Here is a 26,686-nt window from a genome sequence, read left to right on the forward strand (position 1 = left end):
AGGATAACTACTTTGCTGTCCCCAAGTCAGGTGTTAAATCATCCAAATTTTAGCTCTTGTAAAAGAGTCCAAGCCTAATGTCAGATGCTCAAACTCCTGATTCAAAGTACCTGCACACACCCTGGGCAGAGAGCATCTGGTCCCAGGCACAGAAATGGCTTTGAAAACTTGCTTCTTCCTGAGGACCGAGGAACTGGCACTGAGCTGGCAGGAAAATGCCCTGTGTGCTCCAGATCTCAGGGCTAGAATCCTCATGGGGAACTCAGCAAAAAGACCATTTAACTCCGAGAAAGCAGCAATGAAACATCGCTGTGCTGCATTAGAAAGCAAGCAGTTCTGAGCACAGCTTGTCCCACCAGATTGGTCCCTCAGAGATCTGAACCTTTGTCAGACTTCTAAATCCCAGCACTGCATAGATGAGAAGTTGGTATCTTTAAGTAACCCATCATGCTCAATGCTAGACAAACATACAAAACAACTTCTCATGCATGAAACACTGTATGTTTTTTGGAAAAAGTAAAAAAGTAAAGCAAATCCTTAATCCTTCTTTCTGAAAAATAGCAGGAAAAGAAATTACTCCTATTCTAAAGTGCAAAAAGTGAGGAATGTTTGGCATGCTTCATTAAACAGACAAAAATAGAAAACATTTTGAAAACACAGAGTTGAATACATCTACAGTACTCCATAGAAAAAAAGAAGGAAAGATTAAAATCTGTTCCCAGAAAGATAATTTAAACCCAGAATGAAACATTCCCTCCCCAGTAATCAGTCTGAAAATAGGATGATTTAACTGAGACCCTCAAAACCTCTGTAACAGAAACTCAGGAAAAACTGATTAATTCAGTGGTACTATATTGCACTGTCAAAATTATAAAGTGAAAATGTTAACTCAACCTACAAGGCCTTTTTACTGTGTAACAGAATTCAGCAGTAATTAAAAAAATCTCAAGTACCCACATTTCATGAAAACAAGTCTATATATTTTCCTGTGTCAGAGGAATGGTGAGTGGGAAACCCAGGAGACAGGAACTCAGGGACTGATGTATTTACAGCCAACAGTCACAAGGTAGCAGCACAAAACATCAGTCTAAAGGATTTCTTGAAGATAGAGAGGTGGAGGTGACAAGGGCACAGCTCTAAGTGTGCAGGGAACACAACTTGTGGCAATTAAGTGCTTAGTGGGGAGGAAGTTCAGTGCCGGGGTATCCTGAGCCAACCTCTGAGCCAGCCAGCAAAAGCCCAATAAAAGAATAGACCTTTTTTTGGATTTACTTTAGGTGAGAGATGTGGAATATGACCCAATATCAGGGAACAAGGAGAGCAGGGAGCAGAGGAGGTTTGGCAGGGTCATGGAGGGAAACCTTACATCTGACCGTGCCTCACAGCTTACAAACTGGCTGCTCAGCTCCTGAGCCCACCTGCTTTTGAACAAGAACTAATTGTTTTCCCCTTTCAGTACCCTCTCTATGCACTTTTAAAAGGAAAAGGATTGATATAATTTCTCCATATGTTACATCGTATATACAGCATGATGGAATTTGTATGCATGCAAAGTAACTTGGGATTTCAAAAGGTAATCTGTATATTCTAGGACATAAATGTAGAGGTCAATAGGTCAACAAACATTAATAAATTCATTCTTTATCTCCTATAAGGGGTGGGAGGACTCACAGAAATGAACTGCGATCTGCAATAGAGTTGTAGCTGAACGTTCACAGATTTCTCAAGAGCTGGATTTTTTGGCTATTGATCTGCCAATCACTTTTCTGTCAGAGGAAATTCAGTTATCCATGTCTCACTGAGCTGTTTTCACCTAGTTGCTTTTGTAGGAGTTGTGTTTGTTGTAGATCCGTGTCTTTTATGGTATCTCAGAATGAAAAATTCAATAGCTGCTGTGTTGAATTCTAAAGATCATTATTCTGCTTGTTTAGAAAATGAAAATGACACCCGCTTTTCTCTCTTCTCACTCTCACCATCAGTTCACTTTCAAACAGCTTGGTATATTTTACTAAATTTAAAAAAATGTGTCTTTTGTTATCCTGGTGTTGCCTGGGCAAATGCTACAGCTATGGCATTGTCCCTGCCATGGGAATACATTTGTAAAACTCTGTTGAATAAAAGCTCTCTAGTGCAGGAATAACTGTGACTTCTCACTTTAAGAATGTGCAATCATTCTTCATTACTTACCACAGTCCTACCATAAATCCCAGTGACCTCCCTATTGTCTGGGAACCTCACTCAACTCTCTCTCTGGTGGTTTGGGTCCTGTTCCAAAGCACCACCAGAATTTCCTTCCCAGCTCAGAATCTACTTTCTGCACACCAGTAATGCCAGACTCATTCATCCAAATGGTGCGTGTCCAGCCAACACTGATGCCAACTCCTCTTCCTCTATTTCTCCAACTCTCAGCTACCTTCAGCGCAGTTTTCTCAAGAATCTTGGTCTCCCAGGGTTCTGCCTCCCACGTTTTTCTGCCTGTCCTCTGCAGGTCCTATTCCTGCTCTCTGCAGCAATCTGGGAGATGTCCTCTGTCCCCACCCTCCCTTTGTCCTCCACAAACACAAACTCAGTTCAGTTTCCAAGACACACATGAAAGATGGATGGATTGGCTTATTCCCATCAAATTGAAATTTTTGTCTAGATTTCATACACCTCACAAATGCCAACTTGTCAGCTTAAGTTCCCACAGGCAGACCCAATCTCCTCATTGCTCCTCCCTAGTGTTCAAACCCCTGGAGATCTTCCCCCATCCTTTTTCTGTAAGCTTTTAGTGGGGCTGTAGCCTTTCCTGGGACTATCTCAAGCTTATCTCTGCTTAAATGTTGTGCAAAGTCAGTAAATGATGCTTTAAAACATAATTTCCATTCCATTCTCATAGGTAAGCAGATTTTATCAGTTCTCCTCCTGCCTATTCTCATACCCTTTCCTCTGGCCCTACTGAGTCCCACCATCTTCTCTTCATATCCTTTCCGAAAGCTTCTGCAAAGACGGTTTCCAAAGATAACACAGCCCAGCTCCTCATGCTGACCATGCCATCCTCTGCATTTTCCCACCATTCTCCCAGTCCCCACACAGAGAACATGAGCTGTAAGTCTCAGTTTTGAGACCCTTTACAGTTTCTATTTCACTTCTAATCACACCTCTACTGAGCCATCACTGACTTCTCTCCGTTAACGATGACAGCCTTTATTATCGCGTTGCTAAATTTTGAAACAAATATCTTCAGCTTTTCTTGTCATCCCTGTCAGAAACTCTCTGTAAACACCTGCAAAGTCATGTTCAGAGACTTCTGAAACTCAACTTTAATATGATGCCTACAAAAACCGCAGACAAATACACGATAACTCTTGTCTGAGGCACTGACTGTAAGACTGCGCATACCGCTGACCTGCACTGGCACATTTTTAATTAGCAGTGCTGGTGTTGTTTCTTCCCTTTGCTTTATGTAGGCTGTAAACTTTTTGCTTAGAAACCATCTTTTTATTCCTTTTACATGAAATGGGCATAGCAAATATCTGACTACTTTATTAGGTAAGCAAGGAAATTGTTAAAAGGAAGGTGTCTTAAAATAGAGAACTGTAGAACCCCTTCCAGATGCATAAAATGTATCTTGCAAAGGATATGAAGATGAATATAACAATTTGGCATTGTGTCAGAAAGAAAACCCACTAATTGAGATGGATGATGATAAAGAGAAAATCAAAAATTCATGGCATGATTTAGTTCAATGTAAATCTGAAAAACACCCCAGCAGTGTCAGGGAAATTATTCTATATTTGTTTAAGCGAGAGGCTGCACAGGATGCAATTCAGCCATCTGTGCTTGGCCCATCTGTACTTTGAAAAGTACTGCAGGACTGTACTGCACCACTTCTGCTGTCAAACTTAGGAGACAAGAGATCCCAAGGAGCACGAATGGTGGGTGACAGCACATCGATTGTAATATCTCTTTCAAATTGTCTTCTTTCTAGTCCCTTACAGACACTTTTCAAATCAAAATCACTGACTAAATCTTCCTAAGAACTCCTTGAAATTACCTTTTTTTTCCTGAATTGTTCACCTATTTCTACTCTTCCAATGGAAAGACAAACCACCACCATTAGTTAATGGTTATATATATAAAAATAAAGTAAACAGTGCTCTAAATAATAGAACTAACAAAGCCTGCTTTGCTTCAGATTTGTTTCCTATGCCCCAAAGGCTTTGAGCCCATAGAACTCTCCAAAGTCCCATGTGCCAAAGTCATGCTCAAACTGCCTTCCCACAAAACTAAATCTCCAAGGAGCAGCTATGGGGACTTTCCCACTGTCTACATGACTGGTGTCAGGCCAGGGAACTGCCAAGTCTTTCCCCTGGGCCTCTCTTTTCAATTTTCAATCTCTCAATTTTGCCCCAAACCAGATGGGAATCACCACTTCCACTTCTCTGCCTGAGCTGATTTATAGATTCAACAGGTGTGAAAGGCAGTTCAGCAAACAGGTTGCACAGCCTTTGTTAAAAACACCTCAAATATATTTAAATGCAATAAAGGAAAATAGTTCTTGATTCAGATAATTCCTCTCCATGGGTTTATTTTAAAAGTGGGGAAAATTGTGTTGAAGCCAATAAAGTACTGATGTTGAGGCCTTTTCCCCCCACTCTGACCGCTGTGAGGAAACAGCTCTGCTGCATTTACCAGGGACCCAGGGACAGCACTTGCAGGTCTCTGCCATTGGATGGGATCTCCTTTCAGCAGTTTCCTTCCTCTTAGCTACAACAAAGGCAGCTGCAATGAATTCATATCTATATATTCAGAAAGCACTGCAGTTGAGTGGGCTGATATAAAGCCTTACTAGAAGAGAACTATATCTGTGCTGCAAAGAAAGTAGTAAAACCCACTTAACCATGAATTAATACATAATGAACAACTGACAATAATTATTTCAACATAGTGCTGCTGACCTGCTTCAACATTTCCTTCCTTTTTCCCTAATTGTATTTTTTAGATGGTTTTGCACTTGATTTCTTAACCACAAATGCACTTAGTAGTTTGTATTTTCCATTAATTCTCTATATAATAGTATGTATCGCTTTCCCCAAGACAGAAGTGTAAATGACTGGCTCTTTTTAATTTTATTTTTGTATGATGAGAATGCAAACCTTGTGACTTAGGGCTCAGCAGAGCTCAACGCATCTCATGGACCTTTACTGTGATAAGGCTTTGCTACAGAATGAGGGAATTCAGTGAAGTGTGGTAGGTGTAATTAAAATTGTGTTATGCTGCTGATCCACAGGCAGATAAATTCTGTAAGAATTAAATTGCATTGGTTTGTTAAAAAAATTGGCTGTTCGTTTCCTTGTAAAAAACAACATCAATTTAAAGACGGTGAATCTATAAATCTGAAATGAATTACAGTAGTTCACAAGTTTCTCAGAATAAACAGAGGTCTATTTACTCCCCTACCAAGAGACTCAACACTTTATGAAGGGTGCAGTGAACCAGTTTAATAACAATTACAAGCCAAAGGGATCTACATGCACAGATTGCTGACTGCTGGCACATTAATCCACTTTTTTTCCATCCAGAGCATAAACTTCATAGCAGAAAATACAGAGATTTTCTGGGAATGAAGGTCACAGGTTTAAATCAAAATGTTCTGTTGGTAATTTTTTTATTTGCCATTCATTGAAACAAATATGATTACGTGCAAATAAGCCTGGCATCAAATGTCATGAAGTGGGCCAATCTGTTTGCTCTGAGTTGAAAAAAACTCTGGTTATTTTCCTTGTGTATTAATGGCAGTATTTCATCATCTTTAAGAGTCTAATCACAATATGTTCTATGTAGAATATTATAAATCAAGAGTCCTGCTTGCTTGTTATGTGGACCTGAAGTTCAAAGAGACGAGCCTTTTGGAAAAGTTATTCTTAATCACATTTATCAGTCTGTGAAAATCAGAGTAAAAAGTCACCTGTTACAATCTTGTCTAACAAAATATTAATACATACTCTCTCATAGACAGCAGCAATTACTCACAGGGCTGTAGAGATAATGGGAAGAAACTAACGGAAATTACTTCGTACATGCAAGCAAATTCTTGAATTAAAATCAGATGAAAGTCAGATAAAATTGCACCAGGTTTGAAGCTGAAGCCATGCAAAAAATTTTTGGTTAATGGGCATGCCTTCATTCAGAAAAGAACACTAGCTCATACTGGGAAGTAATCTTCTGCAGGATTACCTGTGAATATTTATAATAAAGTGAATGATATTTATCATATGATCTTTTCCTCAAGTTATTTATGTAGTTAAGATGAAGATAATGTAAAATAAAGATTATATAAATAGGATGAAAGATCAGGGCTGAAGAGCAGGATTAGCTCATACATAGAAGAGAAGCAGACAGACACTTTCTGGAAAGACTCAGTTTCAAACATCTTGTGCTCATGAGAAGAGAGTGAGGATCAAACAAATAGACGTGGGGCAGGAAAGAGCCAATCTGCATGTGCTCAGGCAGCTTGCTGGTGATGAACTGAAGTTTTTGGTGGCACACAACAGATTCAGAGGAGTGTCATTTTTTGCCAGGATATCAGGTGGCGCCGGAGCTGGGATAGCGACATATGAGCTGGGGAAAGAGAACAGAGCAGGATGCTGACACACAGAGCACCTGTAAGTCATCCAAGGAGTGACTGAGTGGGAAAAGAAAGAGACCGAGGTGCACTGGAAGATGGGACAGGTTAGGAAGGAGGATGTAGTAAGAGGGATGAGGAAACACAGCCTTTCCTTCTGCTGCTGTTCCATTGCCACATCACACATTGCCTCAAATCTTCTAATTTTCTCATTGATTTTCCAACTAAAATAATCAGTTACATCTTTTAAGGATAATGTTCTTGTGAGACTCAGCTGAAGTCCACCATTTCCCCTTTAATTTAGACTCCTAAAGTTCCAGTAGCTAACAGTGAGGGGAAAAAAAAATCAAAAGATGAGGCTTTTTCACTTCCAAAGTTGTAACTCTGGTAATTTTTTCTTTCTTTCACCCATAAATAGGTACTTACTTCTGAAATCTGACTGCCTACCTTATTTTCATACTGTTTTTCATACAGGCAGCAAATCTCGGAGGAAGCTTCTACTCACTGTTAGCTGTTGCCATTTATTTTTCTTGTAGCAGATATATGTCAGTTCCTTAAGTATGTCATTTATTACTGGGCTTTTAAAAATCTCTTCTGCAGATCTGTGGGGTTTTTTTACTACATATTCTCAGAATACTTGTAGGGTGTCAGTAAGGCTCATTTATATATGAAGTTATTTCTGTACATCTGCTTCCTTCAAGAATGATTCCATGTGCACATAAACCCAATACTATATTCTCAAGGAATTCCAGAAAGTTAATAGAATAAGTGGTTAGAAAGTGCTTTAGGGAAGAGTTTCTTGATGTCTTGTTAGAATTAGCTCAGTGATATTAACCTTTTCCTCCTTATCTAGGTATGTATGCGACATCCGAAACACTAGTGAGCCTTTTCTGGAAAAAGATGTTTCAACAACCATCTAAGAAGAACAAAGAAGGGTAAAAATCCAGATCACTAGCAGCTTTTGGACAGCAACCAGTTTCTTTAAACTACACTCTACTTCACCAACCTGTTTTTCAAAACTGTTGACAGCACTAGGTATCACACAGGTATCATAAGGATACTTGTCAAAGTGGTTTTGTGCTTACTCTGCTGAAGTTAATCCCCTCTGGAGACAGATGAAAACACAGCACTACCCCTTCAGTATCTGCCTGACTTGGTCACTTGGAGCTCCCCCAATTCTCCTGGGACAGTTTCAGATCATCCACATTACTGTGCACATTTTATTCTCATCCCCAGAATCACGTAACAGTCCCTCCTTATCCGAGGACTGAACAGAGTACTGAATAAGCAAAGTAACAAAAGCATGCAAATCTTGCAGCCCTGAACCCAAACTGCGTATGTTTACATTTTATTCTAAAGCATGGTCTAAGCTAAATTCAAAATTGTGCTTTCTCCAACTGCAAGACTGTATGGATAACAACAAGTTGCCCAGGGAGCCCAACATCTAGGGAAATTTGGTTTTGATTTGCTTGGCTTTCACCTCCAAGGCCAGTTAGGAGTGATTGTGCTGGTGATAGATTAGGCTTACAGTGATGAAGCTATTGGCTTGACTTCCTTCAGCTTACAAATTCAGGCTCTTTGTTCCCTCTGTACCTACAGGTGTGCCAAGCACAAGGTGAGATGAGTGCAGCTCCTCCATGGGGAGTGCTCAGCCCCCAGCCCAAGCCTGAACATGCTCTGAATCCTGAAAACCTGGAGCAGCACAGCACTGCAATGTTGCAGCAGAAGGTTTAGCGTAAAAAGTAGTATTTGAATAATTTCTCATTCTTGCTACAATCATTAACACAAAATCAATTTATGTTGTGACATTTTCAGTTCTCATTATGATCTCTGCCACAAGAGGGAGGTTTTTAATCCCCCATAAAGTCTTTAAGAGACAGCAGAATAACATGCACTAAGTGCATCATGCAGTTTCTAATGTGACCTTTTCACAGTTCTGCAGTTTGACTGCCTGGTCACTCCTGTTCTTTGGGTGTCTTGGTAATCTGAGAGGAACAGGTGGAATGGTAAATAATCAAATACTAAATCTTTAAAAGGTTAACTTCATACTGCAAGTGGCTTACAAGATATATATATATATATATATTCTATGCTCTTACTCTGCAGCCCAGAAAAAAGCTAGGAAGAAAAGGAAATGACAGACAATGACTGCTCTTAAGCCAGTGACAAAAAGAATCTGGGAAAAGAGTAAGATGGGTGTGTGATAGCTATTGATTTTATTCTGCCAATAGTTCACATGTATTTATGTGGTGTGAAATAATCTACTCTTGGTGGAGATGTGGGGAGTTCTAGTCACCCTTCACCTTTAAAAGGTCTGAGAGCCCCAAATAGAATATCATGACCCAATGCTAATCCTCTTCCTGCTACCATGGCTTTGGGGTTTTTGTTTGTTTTTTATGAAACTTAGAAGTAATTAAGAGTGAACCTAGCACTGAGCAAAATAAGTGTCAGGTAATCCTCTTCTCTTGCTATTATTTTAAACTGTTGCATTTAATGCAAAGGGACCCAGGCTCGTGCAAGAAATGAGGGAATTGCAAGTGCTAAAAGAAAATAGGGAGAAGCCAATCTACCGAGCCAAGGAGAGCACGGACAAACAGGGATGATATGTCCCATCAACTGAATGTATTGCACTAAAACCAGAGCATCTCCTTTTGACTCTTTGGTGCTGCCTGGAGCTACTGTCCCATAGCCAGGCACAAGAATTCTCCCATGAAAAGGTGTGGGGAGACAGGCTAAGAAAGTAGGTCAGTTTCTAGAATGAGTTCTGTGTCAGTAGGAAAAAAAAAATTTCTAAGAAGGTCTGGACAAAGGGTACAAAATACCACATGGAGTGATAATGTATCCCCACAATACCCTCACAGATACACAGAAGGAAAGGAATGGCAATAGAGGTGTCAAATGATTAATAAAAATATGATGGCTACTCTACTACAAAGATACAAAATTCTATAAAGTATGCCTTTCTTTCAGGAAAATGCTTAGAAATGAACAATAACAACAACAACAAAACCTAAAAGGGAGAAAGCTCTTCTTTAATGAGATTTTTGAAAGAATCCTATTATTCAGAGAGAAGTGCAGCTCTGGCTGGAAGGGGTCTTTGTGAGGGCAGGTGAGAAGTCACCTCATGAGGCACTGCTGAGTTTGGCTTCAAAGCTTCTATGAAGCTCTAACTCCCTGTCCTATTATTCATCCTAAGAAAGGGGGATAGGGTTTTTCAAGTATTTGAAACTGATAAGCAAGTTAACTTTCTGCTCGCATGTCTGGGAAGACTTTCACAAAGGGAAACAGCCACAACCAACACTCTATTCCCCACTAAAGTGGCAATAATCTCTATTGCTTTGTAGACTATAAAGCAATAAAGAGCTGCTAAGATTAATTAAACTCTGAAGAGAAACTGAAGTGTTTAATCAATCACCAGTGCTGTTTGCTGCCACTATACCATTCATAGGGATTATTATATAGCAATTTGAATTACAAAGCAAAGCAAAGCAATATAAGAAGGGTATTACTAGTCAATGTTTGGATCTCTAGTTCCAGGTATCGAGGACTTGCTTTTTCATAGTATATGAAAACTATTAACAGGTTCACACTGACCATTCCCTTCAGCTGTGAGTGCTCAGCACTTCTGCAAATCAGGCCTCAGGGTTTCAAATCAGGAAACTGGAAAATTAGAAGATGCAGCTAATGACCCTTTGTGAAAAATCTGGCTTAGCATGATGGGCACCATTGCAAAGGAAATCAGAGCCAGGGACTGCACCAGAATTAAACTCTCCAGGAGAGCACACATCAACTGCTCTGCCTATGAGTTTTTTTCCTCTCTCTGTTCTTCACCTTTTGCAATTTTGCTGCCTCTTGTGCTCTGCAGCTTTGGAGAAACATGATGGAACTGTTGGCTCCTGTACTCTGCAACCTGACTTGGCCAAAACAGCAACACTCTGTATTGAGTGAGAAAATGATGGCAATGGATAAATGGTAGAAAAATATGCAATAAAAACCATATCATATTGCATACATAAAAGAGTTGAATTAATCCCATCTAATAGATGGACTTGCCAACCTTTCCCAATTTTAGGTGTACTTTGAAAACCAAACAATTATTTGACAATGGTTTCAAATATCAAAGGTTTTTAAAACCACATTCAGGACGCTTCAAAAGACACTTTTCTCGAAAAAAGTGAAAACATGATCTTGGCATAATTCCCAGGCTGGTGACATTCAGGTGTGAGATAAGAAGAGAAACATGGTAATAAGCCTTTGAATTCATGCACAAATCCTGCATTTGTTAACATTATGTTTGCTCTTACATTCCATGTTAACAGTGGTTAACATCTTCAGTGTAGCTATGGGAACATGCCAGCAAATTATACATAATTCTCATTTTCTAAGAACACCATTTACAGACCCCTAAACATATATAACAGTGATGCAAAGGGTCTCACTCACTTCAAGTTGGTATGAACTGAACTGCTTTAAACTTTTGTTCTTTCAGAGCTGGCTTTACTTCTGTTGAACGGAGGAGGACATCAAAGCTCCAGGACGGGTCCCTCACTGACACCAATCAGCCCCGACTTTAATGGAGCTCTGTGGATTTGCAGCAGGCAGAGATCTTGGCTGTCTGATTATCCAACTGAGAACTCTCCTGTATGGAGAACTCCACTTAAAATAGGAATTCCCTACAACCTACGCCAGACCTACGTGCATGGTACAAGTAATGAATATTGAGAAATGTAAAGTCTAGTTGAAGTCACACAGTCAGGAAAAGACAGAAAAAAAGAGTTTTCTGTAATGATAATGGCACTAACTGTACGTTGTATAGGTTAAGTACTCAAGCCACTTTAGAAAAAAAATTCCATTTACTTTCTTTCATATTATGGTCAAGAATAATTTCTGGCACAGAGAAGTGAGAATCATCAATGCAGCTTTGTGGAACTGATTACCACGTACTTGAACAGAGACCAGCAAATGCTATTTAAGGAGCAATTTGAATCACTGATGTGGTGATGCAGGAGCTGGTTAGGTCTCCTTGATGTGGAAGGATAAGCTGTCACAACACTGACAATGCACAGAGCAACCATGAACTATCCTTAGGTTACTCCAGTGCAGGAGAGAAAGGGAAGTTTTGCTTTCATGTCCTCTTGCTGGCTCCTTTGCAGCCCAGTGACAAGGACATTTGAACCTGCATTTGAATGCTATATGAGCATGTTCCCCCTGAGCAGAACCAGGAAGGATTAATGGGCATCTCCTGAGACCCAGGGAAATGAACAAATGCCTGAGGGACAGGATATTAAGGAATAAAAGAATATGGGATGGTCACACCAGGTTCATTTAGCCTAATGCTCTCTGATGGTGGCCGGTGCCCACTGCTGTTTAGGAGAATGTACTGTTGTAACTCTCCAGAAAGTTCTTTCAACTTGCCATGATTTTTTCACTATTTAGAGCTGAGACAGATCAGAAATGTGAACAAGAAGCTAAAATACTGATGCAATGACAAAGTGTCTTTGAAGTATGCCAGGAACACAAAAGCTTACATAGCAAGTGGAGTTACAAGCAAAATCATCGCTAAAAGAAAATAGCAAATATCATGAGATGCTACTGTATTCCTTGGGAGAAAATAGTAAAAAAAAAAAAAAAAATCAGCAATTAATATAATAATAATAATTATTATTAATAATAATAATAATTATTATTATTATTTGGAATACAGTTTCTGTGCTGCAGAAAATGGAGTTTGAGATGACCAAAATAATTTACAAATTGGGACTGACATGCTGAATCACTGAAATACTGAAATTTAGCTTGTTTGTTTCAAAGTGATGCTTCTGCTTCAAAAACTGTCAGATTTCATTTTTTACAGAGTTTTCTAAAAGGTCTTTTACTTTACCATGAAGAATTACCCCCTCAATTCCTGACTCTCCAGTCCAGTCAGTAAACTGAAAAATCAATTATTTGCACAGTACTGGTTTTGGGGAAGAAGGCCAGTTGATAAGACAACCACATACAAAGGTCAGTGCAGAATCAAATGGAGAGTGAAAGAGAATAAACATGGAACTTATCCATAGTGCAGACAGAGCCTTATGAGAAACTGCCTAATTTATATTTATAAATGTATGGGGAAAGATAGAAGAAGAAACTTTGCTGTGAGTGGAAAAGTTGGCAAGTGTCACAGCCACGTACAGAACCCAAGTACTCCAGCTTGGCAAGAGGGCAGATGGTCTCTGCAAACTATTTTAACACTTCTCAGCAGAAGACAGCCACTAAAAAAAAGTAAGGGAGAAGTTGGTCTTCAAAATCTGAAAAGAAATTAAAAGCATATATGTGACACAATGGTCCCTGGAGCAAGGTAAGTGTCTACACAAAAAAATTGGAAAAGAGCCCCCTGGCAATCCAACTGAAATGTCTTTCTGTGGAGGACAGTAATTCTTGTTTTGGAAGGAAGATGAGTACAGCAATTAAAGCAAGAGCTTTAAACCTCTGCTGGAGCTTTCCTGATGTATGCAGTGAGTCAGAGGAACTGGATCTGCATTTTTTTACCTGTGCATTAAAGTGAATGCCCAAGGCAATGTGAGGTTGAATCCATTAACATTAGCAAAGGGCACAAACAACTCAGATAAAGGGGTTTGATGGCACAAAGAGTAAAAATGCCCACAACAAGAATGATGGTTAGTATTTAACAATTGCAAGAGGAACTGAACTAAGAACATATCCAAACACCTAGACTGTGTTTACTGATAATAAGATTATGCAATTTGTTAAGGACTTTCTGTAGCTAGGCCGCACGGCATCTTTCCAATTCAACTTCTTTATGCAAAACAAATAATTTTGCATAGATTTGCATATTACTAACAGGAGAAGAGACTTATTAACAACATAAATTACATCTCACTTTTATTTAATTTATTATCCTGAATTAGCCGGTGAGTATCCTCAAGCCTTATCTCTCTGTGTAGGCACTTACAGAGCACTTACCACTGTGGCACCAACGCCACTCCTCAGCCTTGATACAGAGCCTGGGATATGGACCTAAACAGTCATCTGTGAAATAAAGTGGGTTGAGTTTAGCTTTGTATCTGAATATTCTGAAGGAGGAAGATAAGTCATTTGCAGAAGCCCAGGGCATTCTGTTCTATTAAAACAAATTTCTTAAAAATATAAAATACTGTAACTGCTTTGCCCCAGAGCATTAAGAGGAATATTTCCAGTAGAACATGTGCATCCAGCTGCTTTGCAGGAACCAGTCTAAACTTGAAACCAGTCCTTTACAGCCAGTCTAACAACCTACCCATAAAACCAGCCAGCTGGCTGGATCTCTTCTGGCTACTTTCTTCTCCTCTTATTCATTGTGACCTACAGCTAAGGATGTTTTTCACACTGCAGACCCATGGAAAAGGCTCTCATAATCTTGTTAAAGGCTGGCATACTTGACTTGCACTACAGAATCCTGCATTTGTCTCCTCAGGGAAATAAACACTTTTCAAGAGCCTTTGGACTTCAAAAACGCCTTAAACAAACACAATGGCCACACTAGTAATCAGTGAATCAGTCTTCTGAAAATGCCTACAGCCAGGAATTTGGATTTTATGTGCCCTTATACAAACTCATTTACAGTTTTATACTTTTTTTATTGTTCACATGTTCTCAAGAGAAACCAATTTCTCTTTCAAGGAGCAGTGAGTTTAGTAAGTCAAAGCATCCAACTGCTAGAGGAGGGTTTACTTTACCTCTCATCAATGAAACCCTGCTGTGGAATACAGTCTGTTTTCAGAAGAGCAGAGAGGTGAAGGACAACAACAAATGGCAATTACTCAAAGCCTGTGAAGAGCTTGGAGACTGGTATTCTCTTGCATCTGAATTAGGGCAAGAAAATACACTGGTCAGAATGTTGCCAAGGATAATGCTCTAACACTGAGCAAACTGAAATTTGTCTTGCTGTCATTGAGAATATTAAGCTGCAATATAATAGTATGTAACATTTATGGCTGCTTTTTAAGAAAGATTGAATCCAATCTGTTAACTCTCCTTTAGGACAGATGTTGGGCAAGGACATGATAAAATATTCACAGTTTGCACCACCAACTCTAATTCCATTATTTCATGATTAAAACCTTTCTTGCTACTTTCAGTCCTTCGCCATACCAGTGAAATAAGCTTCTGAATTCCCCCCGACTACCTACTTGAAAAAAACTGCATTTCAGTCTACATTCACGCAACACTTATTTTAGGGATTCCACCAGTCTGAAATGTAACACATTTAATCCATATTCAGGTATTTGAAGCACAAGGAGAAATAAACCACAGTATTTTTCACTATCATAGTTGCTAGAGAAGCTCTGTCTTTAGCATTAGTAAAAGAGTTGTCCTTACAATACTTTTATATACACAGTGATCTACCACAGAGAACCTCAAACCTATGCATAGCTGCAAAATTTCCAATTACAGAAATTGGAACTCCAATAACAATTGCAATATTATTGGGAATTATTTACAAACTTAAGGTGTAGGTATTTACAAATGTAAGCACCTCTTGTGACATATGCTGATAAAAATTATGCCCAAGCAAACAGAAACGTGTTTGGAACCTGGTAGCATTTTGCCATAAAATAAGAAAATAATCTCTTTGTATAGTAAGTTAAACGCAGGAGCAACTTTGTGGGCTTCACTAATTCTTGGAGTGTGACACACAAGTCCAGGCTTGCTTAAAACATAAACTGCATTAATGTAATTCAGTTTCCCAAGGTCAGGAAGAGTTTATTTCCAAACCCTTGCTCTTAACAGTGCTGTCGTACAACATGAAATAACACCACCACATATCAGGAGGTCCTGAATTTCCTTTGAAATGCAAAGACCTGCCAATGAATCTGCTTCTCAGAAACTTAATATATTGTTTTCACTTGCATCTTCTTTATTGTAGCTTTTTTATACCTGTACTTCAATTGCACACAGCATCTTTCCTTTATTGAGGGCTGCAGTTAATCAGCTGGTTCCATAAAGCACCGCATAAATTCTGTTTTATGAATTCTTTGTCACAAGAATGTAGCCAAATGCCTCGTGTCCCAAGACTCAGCAGTAACACATCACCTTTGTACAGCCTTGCAGAACCATATGGAAATTACAGCAGCCCATGAACAGAAACTCCTCAATCACCTTTACTATGTTAGGGATGGTAAGGAAAAACTAGAAACCAGTGATGTTTAACAGACATGTCTTAAAAAAGAGTGAGGAAAAGAGAGAGAAAATCAACCTGGGTAGGAGTGGATAGACATTTGCAAAGTTGCCTTTGAAACAGAAGAACCTCAGCAGGGTGAAGTGCTGCCATGAGCTCTCATTTTCCAAAATGCCTTACAAGTAGCAGATGTCTTTCCCCTTTCCTCAAATTCCTCATTCATTTTACACCCTAAACTATATGAATAAAAAAAAAGTAATTCTAAAATATTATGTGCAAAAATATTTTTTTTTCACTTAATAGATACTGAAAGAATTGCCTTAAAGCTGTATTTATACTATCATTTAAATACCTATACCAGGCTTCTTTCTCCCTTTAGCTTCTCCAAAGTAGCTGTGACACATCTTTTCAATAGTGTGCTGTAGAGTTAACTTTTAGGAGATAGGACTTTTTACTTGGTTTTTGTACCAAGCACAAAGAAGTCTGTGACAGGAATGGTTCAGCTCTAGACTAAAGCAGTGAAAAACTCACTCAGTCTCCTATTTCATCTTGGAATTCTCTATGATAGAGCAGTGCTGATCAGAATATACAAAAAAAACCCCAACCCAGACAAAGTCTTACCAATGCCCTGTAAAGTATTGCCAATATTTCTGGAGATGCCTCTCCTGACATCCCTGAGGTTTATGTAAGTCTTTTTCACAGATCATAGTTGCTCACAGTTATTCTGTGACCAGCTACCACATTAAGGCCTTTCCTCCGTTAGACACTTCTAACCAAAGAGGACTTAGATTAAAGAAGATGTTAATATTATTAGACCCCAAGTGTATAATTATGCACTTTGTGCTAATGAACTTCTTCCCATTTCTACTGTTCCGGCTCTCAAGGACATCCAATTGAAAATACAAAAAGGAACTTTTTTAAAAGAAAAGTGAAATACTGTCCTGTGTTTTTTGCAAACAACTCAACTTCGTGACATAATGTAAACTGAACAAATAACAATTCCTTCCACTTGATTGTTTATTGAAAAATCTATTTTAATCATTTATTGCCTTCGGGTAAGAGCATTCTCAAATGCACTTACTCTATACACTATATAGCATACTTCTCATACAATTAAAAAAAAAATCAAAACACTTAAAAGTTATATTTTCTGGTAAAAGCCACCTGTGCTTTAAAAATTCTGATCTGCACATATATATATATATATAGTTGTTGTTCAGAACTTCTTATTTGCTTATGGGATTTTACTAAATTGAGGAAAGTGATTAATATATAAGCTTCATGTAACAATCTCTAATGTACAATATACAACATCAAGATTTCTATAAAAGATTTTTTATTTATAATGTCCAGAATGCTAGTGTCAATATTTGAAATGAAAGGGAAGCAGGATATCTAGTTCGTAAGACTGGTTAGTTTTGTGCCTTTGGCAATTTCCCTCCAACTTAAGTCTCCACTGCCCACCAATAATCTAATTCAGAGATAAGGTGCTTCATATATGAGATACTTCTTCCAATGCCTCTCCACCCATCAGGCTCAGAGGAAAGGACTGCAAATGAGGGAAGGCTTTTTTATTTCACAGGCCAATCTCACTGCACTTTGAAACTGCAGGATCCTGCCTTTTCTGGATGGGATCAGCTAGAAACAAACACTGGGTTTCATGCCTGGAAAACTCAGGGTCTGTAAACCTTCCCTGTGACTTTAGTATTTTTCATCAGCTCTTACCAGGAAATGTGCTATGCGCTGGTACCTTGGCACTGGAACTTCTGGAGACAAAATAGTTTCTGGTGTTTTCCTGGGTTTCATTTCAACTAAACATAGCTCAGGCCGGAGCTAATTAATCCCTTCATGAGAACAACAAAACAGAATGAGGCACCTTTTTTTATATAACTATTTTTTTAGCCACACCTGAATGTTATTGTATAACATTAACAGAAGATGCAACATGCTTGAGAAATACATGGGCATTGCTTTTTCGCAGTGAGTTATTTTTGTTACAGAGATAAACAACCATGTACCACAACTGTCTGGAAAATCATGATAAAGACTGAGATATGTGTATTTTGTTATCACTTCACAGTCCCAAATGAAGCTGAATTTTGGTGGTCTCAAACAAAATGCCCAGGATTTTTCAAAAGATGGTATCCCTTCTGCATTTTCTTTTGCATCTTAAAGTCTCCATGAACATTTGCAATCTTTTCAAGAACTGAGAGCTTAAACATGAATTTCAATTGTGAATGATCAATAAGGCATTTGTAACATGCAACTTGCTGTCTGAAATGACAGTGACATGATTTTATTTTACCCAGTTTTCATTTTTCCTGCTGACAGAGATTGCCTGATAAACAAGTACTCGCTGCTATAGACCATACTTACAATTTGGACAATTTTTGCCTGTTCTCTCTGCCCGATAACACCTGTACCTCAACTATCTTTGTAAACAAACTGCAAAATAGGACACGATGATAGTAAAATCACCTTCAGACAAATAAGACGAAGCCAAGACTACAAATTATTAAATCCAAGCACAGAGTGATACCATTGTATAAAGTGTGTTCTCATAAAGGAAAAGGAAACTGTTTCCCCATAAGCAATTGCCTTCTAAACAATCATTAATGAAATTGGAATATTTCATTTTAAAGAAATGTAGTTAAGACTAAAATCATCACAGAGTAAACAGATTGCTTAGACAAAAGCTTAGCCACTCTGTATGTTACTATTAATTAGAAATATTATAAAGGCTTGTCTGACTGCGTGTGTAGGGTCTAAGGATTTATAATTCAGCTCCAAATTTGAGGTTTGACTGTCCAAGCTAATCCCAAGGACTGCTGCGGAGAGGTTGCATCAGGACACCCGCAGGGATGGTTAAACCACAATTTTGAGTGACCAACCCAGTCTTCAGAGTTTGACCCTCTGTCTGAAAAAATTACTAAATGTTAAACCATGGATATTTCAATATTTGGGGCATAAAGACCTACGGTGGTTGCCCAGACGCTTTCTAATATTTATTTATTTATTGTGTTGCAGGATATTTTAGTGTTTTTGTGTGGATGTTGGACTCCTGTTTGACAGAGATGGACTTGAGCCAAATAATTCAGATTTCAGTAATTTAGTAAAGATTCTCATTCTAGTCCACATCTAAGACAGCTGCTTTAGAGAAAACAGATAACATTATTTTTTTGATTTACATGCAGCCCATTAAACTGAATTACAAAAAAATGCAATTCTTCAGAGGAAAATTAATGTAGAAAGGTCCCTGTTGGGTCAGTGGAAGCTACAAAATATGCAAGGATATATATTTGGAATGAGGTGGTGATATCACAAATACCATCTCCTTTCTTCTGCACTAATAAGGAATTAGAAATTGAAAAAACCAAGAACTAATTTGCCACAATGCTGCATAAAAAGTTACAACCTCTCTTGGAATGATCAATTAATCTCTAGGCTATACTCATTTATACCTCTATAGACTGAGAATATCTCAACCAAAAGCAACCGGCTCAACGTTTTTGATGGAACTATTCCAGATTTATACTGGAGTAACTAAAGATGGAATTTAGTCCTTAAGATATCAAAGAAAAAAACCCAAACAACCAAGAAACTGGAAAAAGATGCATTTGAAACATATAAAGTCTTATTTGTTCCTGTACTTTACTGAAAAGGTTTGGGCTTTTTTTTTTCCCCTCACACTGGGAAGTTTTAGCTTAACACCACAGTGATATGCACTATAATTTATTTCACTGTCAGGTTTCCAAAGATTTCACAAACATTTTCTTGGAATAAATGTTAGGGAAATATTCCCAAAAATGCAGAAATCAATATCCATGAGAAAAAACTATATGGAACCAGTCTTATTTATTTGACTTTGTTTATGATGAGAGAAATTTTAGTGCTCTAATTATCATTATCAGCACACAAACACCTGCTGTTACTAGATGGTGTTTCTATTAACACAGTGTGCCACTTCAATAGTTTTCTGTCGGCAATCCAAAATCAAATTACTTCTTGTCTGAAAATGATTGTTACTTGCTGACACGAAGTGCTTACTGTGTCTGTCATTTTCTAACCTTTTATTTATGCCAAAAAAAAAATCAATAGCCATTTTAACATTTTGTTTAATACTGTTTATGAAACCAATGACCATTGAGCTGTCTCAGTGTCCTCTTATTGTTTTTGTGGGTTTCTGCATCCCAGAATCCGTTGGGATCCTGTGTCCTTTGTGTGTCCAGGTGTGAAGTTGTCTGCAGGGTCAGGGATCCAGGCGATGTCTACACTGCCCTTGGGATCAGCAACCCATTTAGATTTGGATTCTGTACTGAATTTAATGTGGAACTGAGCAATCCACAGCTACTGGTTACATGGATGAGACCCAACAAATGAATTTTTTAAATATTATTTCTATTCTAGCAGGTGACCACTCCTGGGGAAGGGGGGGAAACCTGTATTTACTGCTAAGCCTGGGCAAACATACAGCTATAAATGCTTGAGAAAACATAAGGACTCGACTCAGCCACAGAGAGCTGTCAGGGAGTTAACACAGCCTTAAAAGTTCTCTTTCAAAAGATTTCAAAAAGATTGAAAAGAATATCCTACTGTTTTAAATATAATTACACCACAACACAGTTATTTTTATGCAGTTCTTGTCTCCCGCTGCCTTCTGGGATTAGTCTTTATTTAGTGATGATGAGGAATTGTATCTCATGTCCTGGTTCGACCTCGGAAATCATGTCAGAAATTTTGGGTCAACGTTATTCTCTTGCTATGTTAGCTTGTTAAAGACATGCATTTACCAAAAGGGCAAATCCTGCTGGCAGGGATGTTCCCACTATAGTCAATGTCCTTTCAGCTAGCACCTGAAAGCAGCAAAGTGAACAAGACGCTCTGAGTGCCTGCTCCTCCTTTCTGTGACTGCTGCCTCTAAAGCAGATGTTGTCTGCTGTATTTTGGAGCCTGTTGTAATTTGATCAAATCCATAGAAGATCATGCCAAAAAAGTGACAGATAGTCAATGGATGGTATCGTCCCTAACTTGTTATCTGTCTGGGGCCTGCTGTAATCAATGCTTCTGTGCCGAGTTCCAAAACCTTGGAGTCAGATCAAAACACAACATTTCTACAGGGGACAATTCTGTCTCCTTTTCAGGTGCATGTCAAAGCAGGCTCCACATAGGCACCTGAGTGCTTTCTGTGCATAATTGTTGAAAGAACAAAAAATATTTTAATTCCTACTCTTTGGTAAAAAAAGCACTGAGGTATCACAGATCCAAATCTGAATTTACTCTCAGGCCTAACCAAGTTTTTTGGGCTGATTTTCCTTTACAACACAATTATAATGGAAAATAAAGCAAATATGCATTTCATTTCTATTGTATAAATACTTTGTAGACATAATTCAGAACCTCAGTATGGGCATATTGAATGGTGGTGAAAAATTCAATAGTATTTGCTCAAGCTGAAAAGTGGTTTTAGATACGACGTTTGAAATCTCTCTGCATTCCTTCTTTGCAGAGCTTCGAGCTCTTAAATCATACCATTATGGCTGTTTGCACCTACATCCTAAAATATGGTCCTCATATACTGGTGCCAGAGACATTTAGACTTGTTTATTCAATTATAAAGTTTACAATTCACATTATGTGTTGTCTAATTATACAGTCCAAGTCAGTTGTATTTGGGAACAGGAAAAACACTACATGAATTCTACAACTGGCCTTTCTCCCATCAGCTCTTGCTTTTGTCCAATGCAGAAAAAGAAGATTCATGTGAGGTGAAGCAGCAAACAAAACACCCCCCAGCCACCATCACTTTTCTTCTGACTATGGCAAGAGCTTGATTTTGCTGCCTCAGTCTTGGAGCTATCGGCTTTTGCTTCCGAGAGGAGTGGGTGACACCAACAGCCATCCATGGAGAGCAGAAATATCTGTTCTTGCCTGCCTCCTGACTTTCTTTTAATCAAATATTAATTGGGTGCAGTCACTTCACTACTCACAAACAGTATCTTGCAGAAGTGAAAAAAGTTAATCTTTCATGCTTTGGGGAAAGGAATAAAGACTGATCTGCTGGTGTGAAAGCTTGCAGGCAAAATAATTGTATTGATAATAGTAATTATTATTTACAGAAACCACATAACTCAGATTTACTTGGGTACGTTCATTTAATCATGTAACAAATTAAAAAACTGAACTGCAGTACTCACACAGAAAATTTTGTAGCAAAAATATCAGATCCTACATGGTTTAGAGCTAATAAACCTACTATTTACTGATGAAGTCCAGAGGAACCCACCTAGTTTTCATGAGACATACTAAAGCTTTGAAACCTTGGGTGACCTTAATTTTGGAATGCTTTTGTTTTATCATTCCCAGAGTTTGAGACTCAAGTAAATAATTTAAAAATCTGCCTGGAAATTCAGTGTCAGAAAGAGCTTTTTTTCAAAACTAAAGCCACGAAAGCAAACATTTCCTGACAAATCTGCACCAATTTCAAATCAACCATGTCCATGACTCATACTTCATAAAATTTAAAATTATGTACTCTGCAGTTACGAAAACCTGTGAATAGCAATTTGATGCTGAAATATTTGCTGAAAGTGGATTTCAAGACTTTAAATTCTTTTAGTTGTCAGTCATTCAGACACAAGAAGTGATACAACTCATTTGGGAAACAAGACAGTGATTTCTTCAAATGAACTTCATGCACTGAGTGCTCATTTTATACAGGAAAGGAACATTAGACCTTCTCATCCATCACAACCAATAGGGGCTGGTAGTTAAATGCTACAATTCATACCCTAAACAATGTAGATTCTTGATCAAGCTTGCCAAGACCTATTATTGTAACTTAAAAATGTTCCCTTGATTCTCCTTATAAATCTAAACAACACTTGGCATATTTGAATATATTTGCTTTTGCCTATTGACCTTACAGTCCCTTTACGAAGATAACAGGATTTCCTTAGAAGTTGCCTTGGGCATTTCTGCAAGTTCAAAAGCACATAATGCACAGACAGGGATAAACCTGCTTTGAATTACTGCATCCATTCATGCTCCAGTGGTTCTGCAACCCTGATGGCAACAAATGAAGCCTGGTGTGTTGGGAATAACAGCACTTAACTTAGAAAGCACAGAAAGGGTACAGTCAGAAAGAGCCCTTGACATGTTGTTAAACATTCACCATCCTTCCTGAGCACCTACACCACTAACACAGACCAAACAGGAGTCACAGAGCAACAGGGGAAGTTGACAGAACCACATTATTGCCACCACGAGAGACACCCCAGTCATTGCACCGTGTTGGCGTTTTGATAGAATGAACAGGGGATTCAAGGCAAGATTCTCTCCCTTTGCCAGGAGGTTCTGAAGAACTGAAACCGTTTGTCTCTTATCCGAAGTTATTTATGGTGGGTTTTTTGGAAGCTTCATTTGGTCTAAAAGTAAGTTATACTTGATGAGGACTCTACTTGCTATTGCAAAGAGGTACCTGAAAACCATCAGCAGACAAGATTCTGTTCCTTAAATAATTTTTGTCACTTAGAGACACTTTCTAGTCCTTTTCTTCTGTTGAAATTATAGCCTTATTCATTTTATAGTATTAAATCAAAGGGCATGCACACTCTGGAAGGGCAGCTAACCTCAGGGCAGTTTACAGCTGAACCTCTGTCTCTGGGTAGCCGAGCTGAAAATCAGCAGCTATCATGGAAGCATATTGTAAAGCTGGGATACTGCTGTGAATTATGAAGCACATCAAGTGTTTTGATAAATCAAAGGAATCTAAATGGGCCTAAAACAGCAAAGAGTAAAAGCATTAGGGCTTGTCTTCTTTTCCAAAATCTTCCATTAGTACCTTCACAGAGACCTGTGTTCTACCTCTCAGACTCTGATTCAAAATTCCATTTAAGAAAATGAAGAACATGATCCTGCCATCTCTTCAAAGATTTAACCTTATGGTAGAACGATTTTATTGTTGTTATTTGCCATTAAAGGTAATAATTCTGGTGTGGTTTTCTTTTGCTTGCATTCGTGCTATGTTATTAATGTCTCCATAGTAGCAGTTAGCACTGTGAAAGGAATTCCAATTTTTAACATGATTATTCATCTTCATTTTCATCCTGAAAGCTGGGATGTTTTTGAAAGAGCTCAGGGAGGAGGAAGGAATAGGACTCAGACACTGCAGTCCATTGTTACCTCTGAGCACATAGATTGCTTTTCTTTGATGCTGCTGCCAATTTTATTCACAAGCATATAAAAAAAGGTCATGACATTTAGAATTACAGTACTTTGGAAATTAAATGTTCCTTTAAAATTTTAATTTTGGAAAGTAATTTATCATGGAATAATATTTGAATATGATTGAATGCATATGTAAAGATTAATGCAAACTGTCTTCAAACTGGAAGTTCACAACCACGTATGTTTAACCTTGTTGTATAATAGGCATAACAACGTTGAAGTGTGAGCTCGAAGAGCTGCATTTCTATTTTGCTGGAAGCATTTGCACTGTTATTCTCCTTAGTATATTTCCACTGGCATGTCTGTATAAGGCATGAGGTTTATCTCTCTATCATCTTCTACTTAATGTTACACTTCACAAACCTGGCAACTAAATAAGGAGCCAAAATGAGTCCCAAAGGTCTGCACAGTTTTTTCAAGTGAATTTTTATGTGAGAAATCAAACTACTGATTTTTCAGCTAATTCAGCAATATTAATGATATGGTTGAAGCATATGAGGAAATAAAATAATTTTGTGTGAACCCTAGAGAAAACACTAAGATACCACATAACTAACATTCTAGTCAGAAGCTCCCAAATCAGAGATCTGGGGATCTGATGAAGAGGAGATCAATGAACTGCTGTCATGACCAGGTTTTGGAGTCTCCCGTGCTCTGCCAAGGAATGGACTTACCCATCTCACCCACAGGATCATCAGATCATTTAGGTTGAAACTTTCAGATCATTGAATCCAGCCATGAACCCAGCACTGCCATGTCATCTTAAGGGGCTGGTCAGGGCTTATTTCTCCAAAGCCAGCTGACACTACTTGTTCAGCAAAAAAAGGAATCTTACAAAAGGCAGCAGTGCACTATGGAAATTTTTTTGTGGTTAGCAACTAGAATTCATCATTTTCTCATACACTAAGGAAAGCCGGCTGGGCCCCAGGCTGTAAAGGGCAGACACACACAATTCCAAATCCCTCTTCAGATACTACTAAATGGCACCTGCTTAAAATTTATGCTGGTATGTAGAATTTACTCATGTTTTCTCATGGAAACTCCTGGGAGCACTTTGTTAGAAGACTGACAAACTCTAAAATATTCAGTTTGAGACTCCATTGCACTCAGTGGGTCAATTGAAGAGACAATACCTGAAGAAAGGAGACTGAGGAAGACAAAAGAAGTCTTTAACTGGAATGTTACTGGCACATTCAGAGATCCAGTAGAAAAGCAAGTTATAAAGCACCTTTGCTATTGATTATTGGATTTTCAATTCCAAATCCTTCTGTGGACATTTCAGCACATAATAATAATAATAATAATAATAATAATAATAGTAATATCCTTGACACCTTGTCATAGCAGGAGCATTGCTAGTTCAAGTTTGGCCACTTAAAAAAGCCTTCAGGAAAGTTGCTCTGCAGATCACCCAATTCATTAAATAAATGCTTTGTTGGCTGGAGTTAAAGTTTTGAGTCAAGCAAAACAAAAGCCTGGGTTTCAGAATACATATACCCTGTCAAATTGCATTTATCAAGATAAGGGTTATTAGAATCTTTTTTCTCTTGTGTGAATGAAATTGTAAGCTTGAAATGTCACTGAAGATTTATTAATCTGATACTCTTTCTGATAAGGGCAAAGAAATAGAAAGGGCAGAGAAAAAGAAATATTTCTTGTAGCCTGATAAGGGCTAAAAGAAATAGAAAATATGAATAAGGCAATTTATCAGTGGGCATTCTGTAACCAAAAGATTCAAGCCACACAAAGCGATACTACAGTTATATATCAACTTCAGAACATTGCCATCTACAACACTTGCTCAAAGTTTGAGAGCTGAGCAGAAAAATGTTTGCAATTTTCAAAAAATTATATGAAACCTGAATTTTCAAAAAATAGGCTGGAGTAACACTTGTTCTAGAAGTACATGGAGGCCTAATGTGAGCACTGGTGCTGTGCTAGAGTATACAATGTGTGCAGGGAGAACCACCAGCAGGATCATCAGTGTTTTCAGCTGAGGGGACAGGGCCTGAACTAATCTGAAGAAGAAATGTTATTTAAACATTTCTTCCCTGTTTCTGTGCCTGCTACTGGTAGAACATGTCCACAGTGGGAAGGAGAAAGAGTGAAGAGAGGTTCACATATATTTGGGGTCCAACAGACCAGTGTTAAAGCTTCCTGTTTGTTATACTCCATGTGATGCGCAAGACAAACAAACACATTTCACTGCTTAACCTGACAGAGCAAACCCTGCCTAAGTCACCACTTTGCCTTTGTGAGCTCCCAATACAGGCAGGAGCCCAGCAGCAGCCAGTGAGTTAAAACTTTCAGCACTCCTGAGAGAGAAGACACCACCAGACTCAAAACCAGGCCTAAACCCAGGCTCATGCTCACTGTGCCAGCTCACCAAACATCTGCACTCATACCAGGAAAACACAGCCACAGGAAACAAACTTCTTCCTTCCAAAGGGCTTTCCTCATAGCAGGGAGGAAACTCTTAGACAGAACCTGGCTGTGACATTTCCCCTTCTGCTGCTGGAGTTCTGCTTTTAGTCAGTCTCTTCTGATAGAACTAATTCCCTTTGGATGAGGTCACTCTGAGACAGTTTATGCTTGCTTCCTTGGAAAAGACCTGGGGGAGTGAATTAGTTCACCAGGCTTTCAGACCTATAGAGAGAACTCACCAGAGAGCTGGCAGGGAAAAAGGCCATTTG

The 26,686-nt window shown here is 38.5% G+C and overlaps 1 protein-coding gene across 2 annotated transcripts in view; it reads right to left on the reverse strand.

Annotated features, from left to right (window-relative positions):
- SPOCK1 (SPARC (osteonectin), cwcv and kazal like domains proteoglycan 1) overlaps nucleotides 1-26,686 on the reverse strand; it is a 279,195-nt gene that overhangs the window by 31,145 nt on the left and 221,364 nt on the right. The gene's annotated exons all lie outside the window — the stretch shown is intronic.

The sequence above is a fragment of the Corvus cornix genome, chromosome 13 (genome assembly GCF_000738735.6).
Source record: "Corvus cornix cornix isolate S_Up_H32 chromosome 13, ASM73873v5, whole genome shotgun sequence".
Lineage (NCBI taxonomy): Eukaryota > Metazoa > Chordata > Aves > Passeriformes > Corvidae > Corvus > Corvus cornix.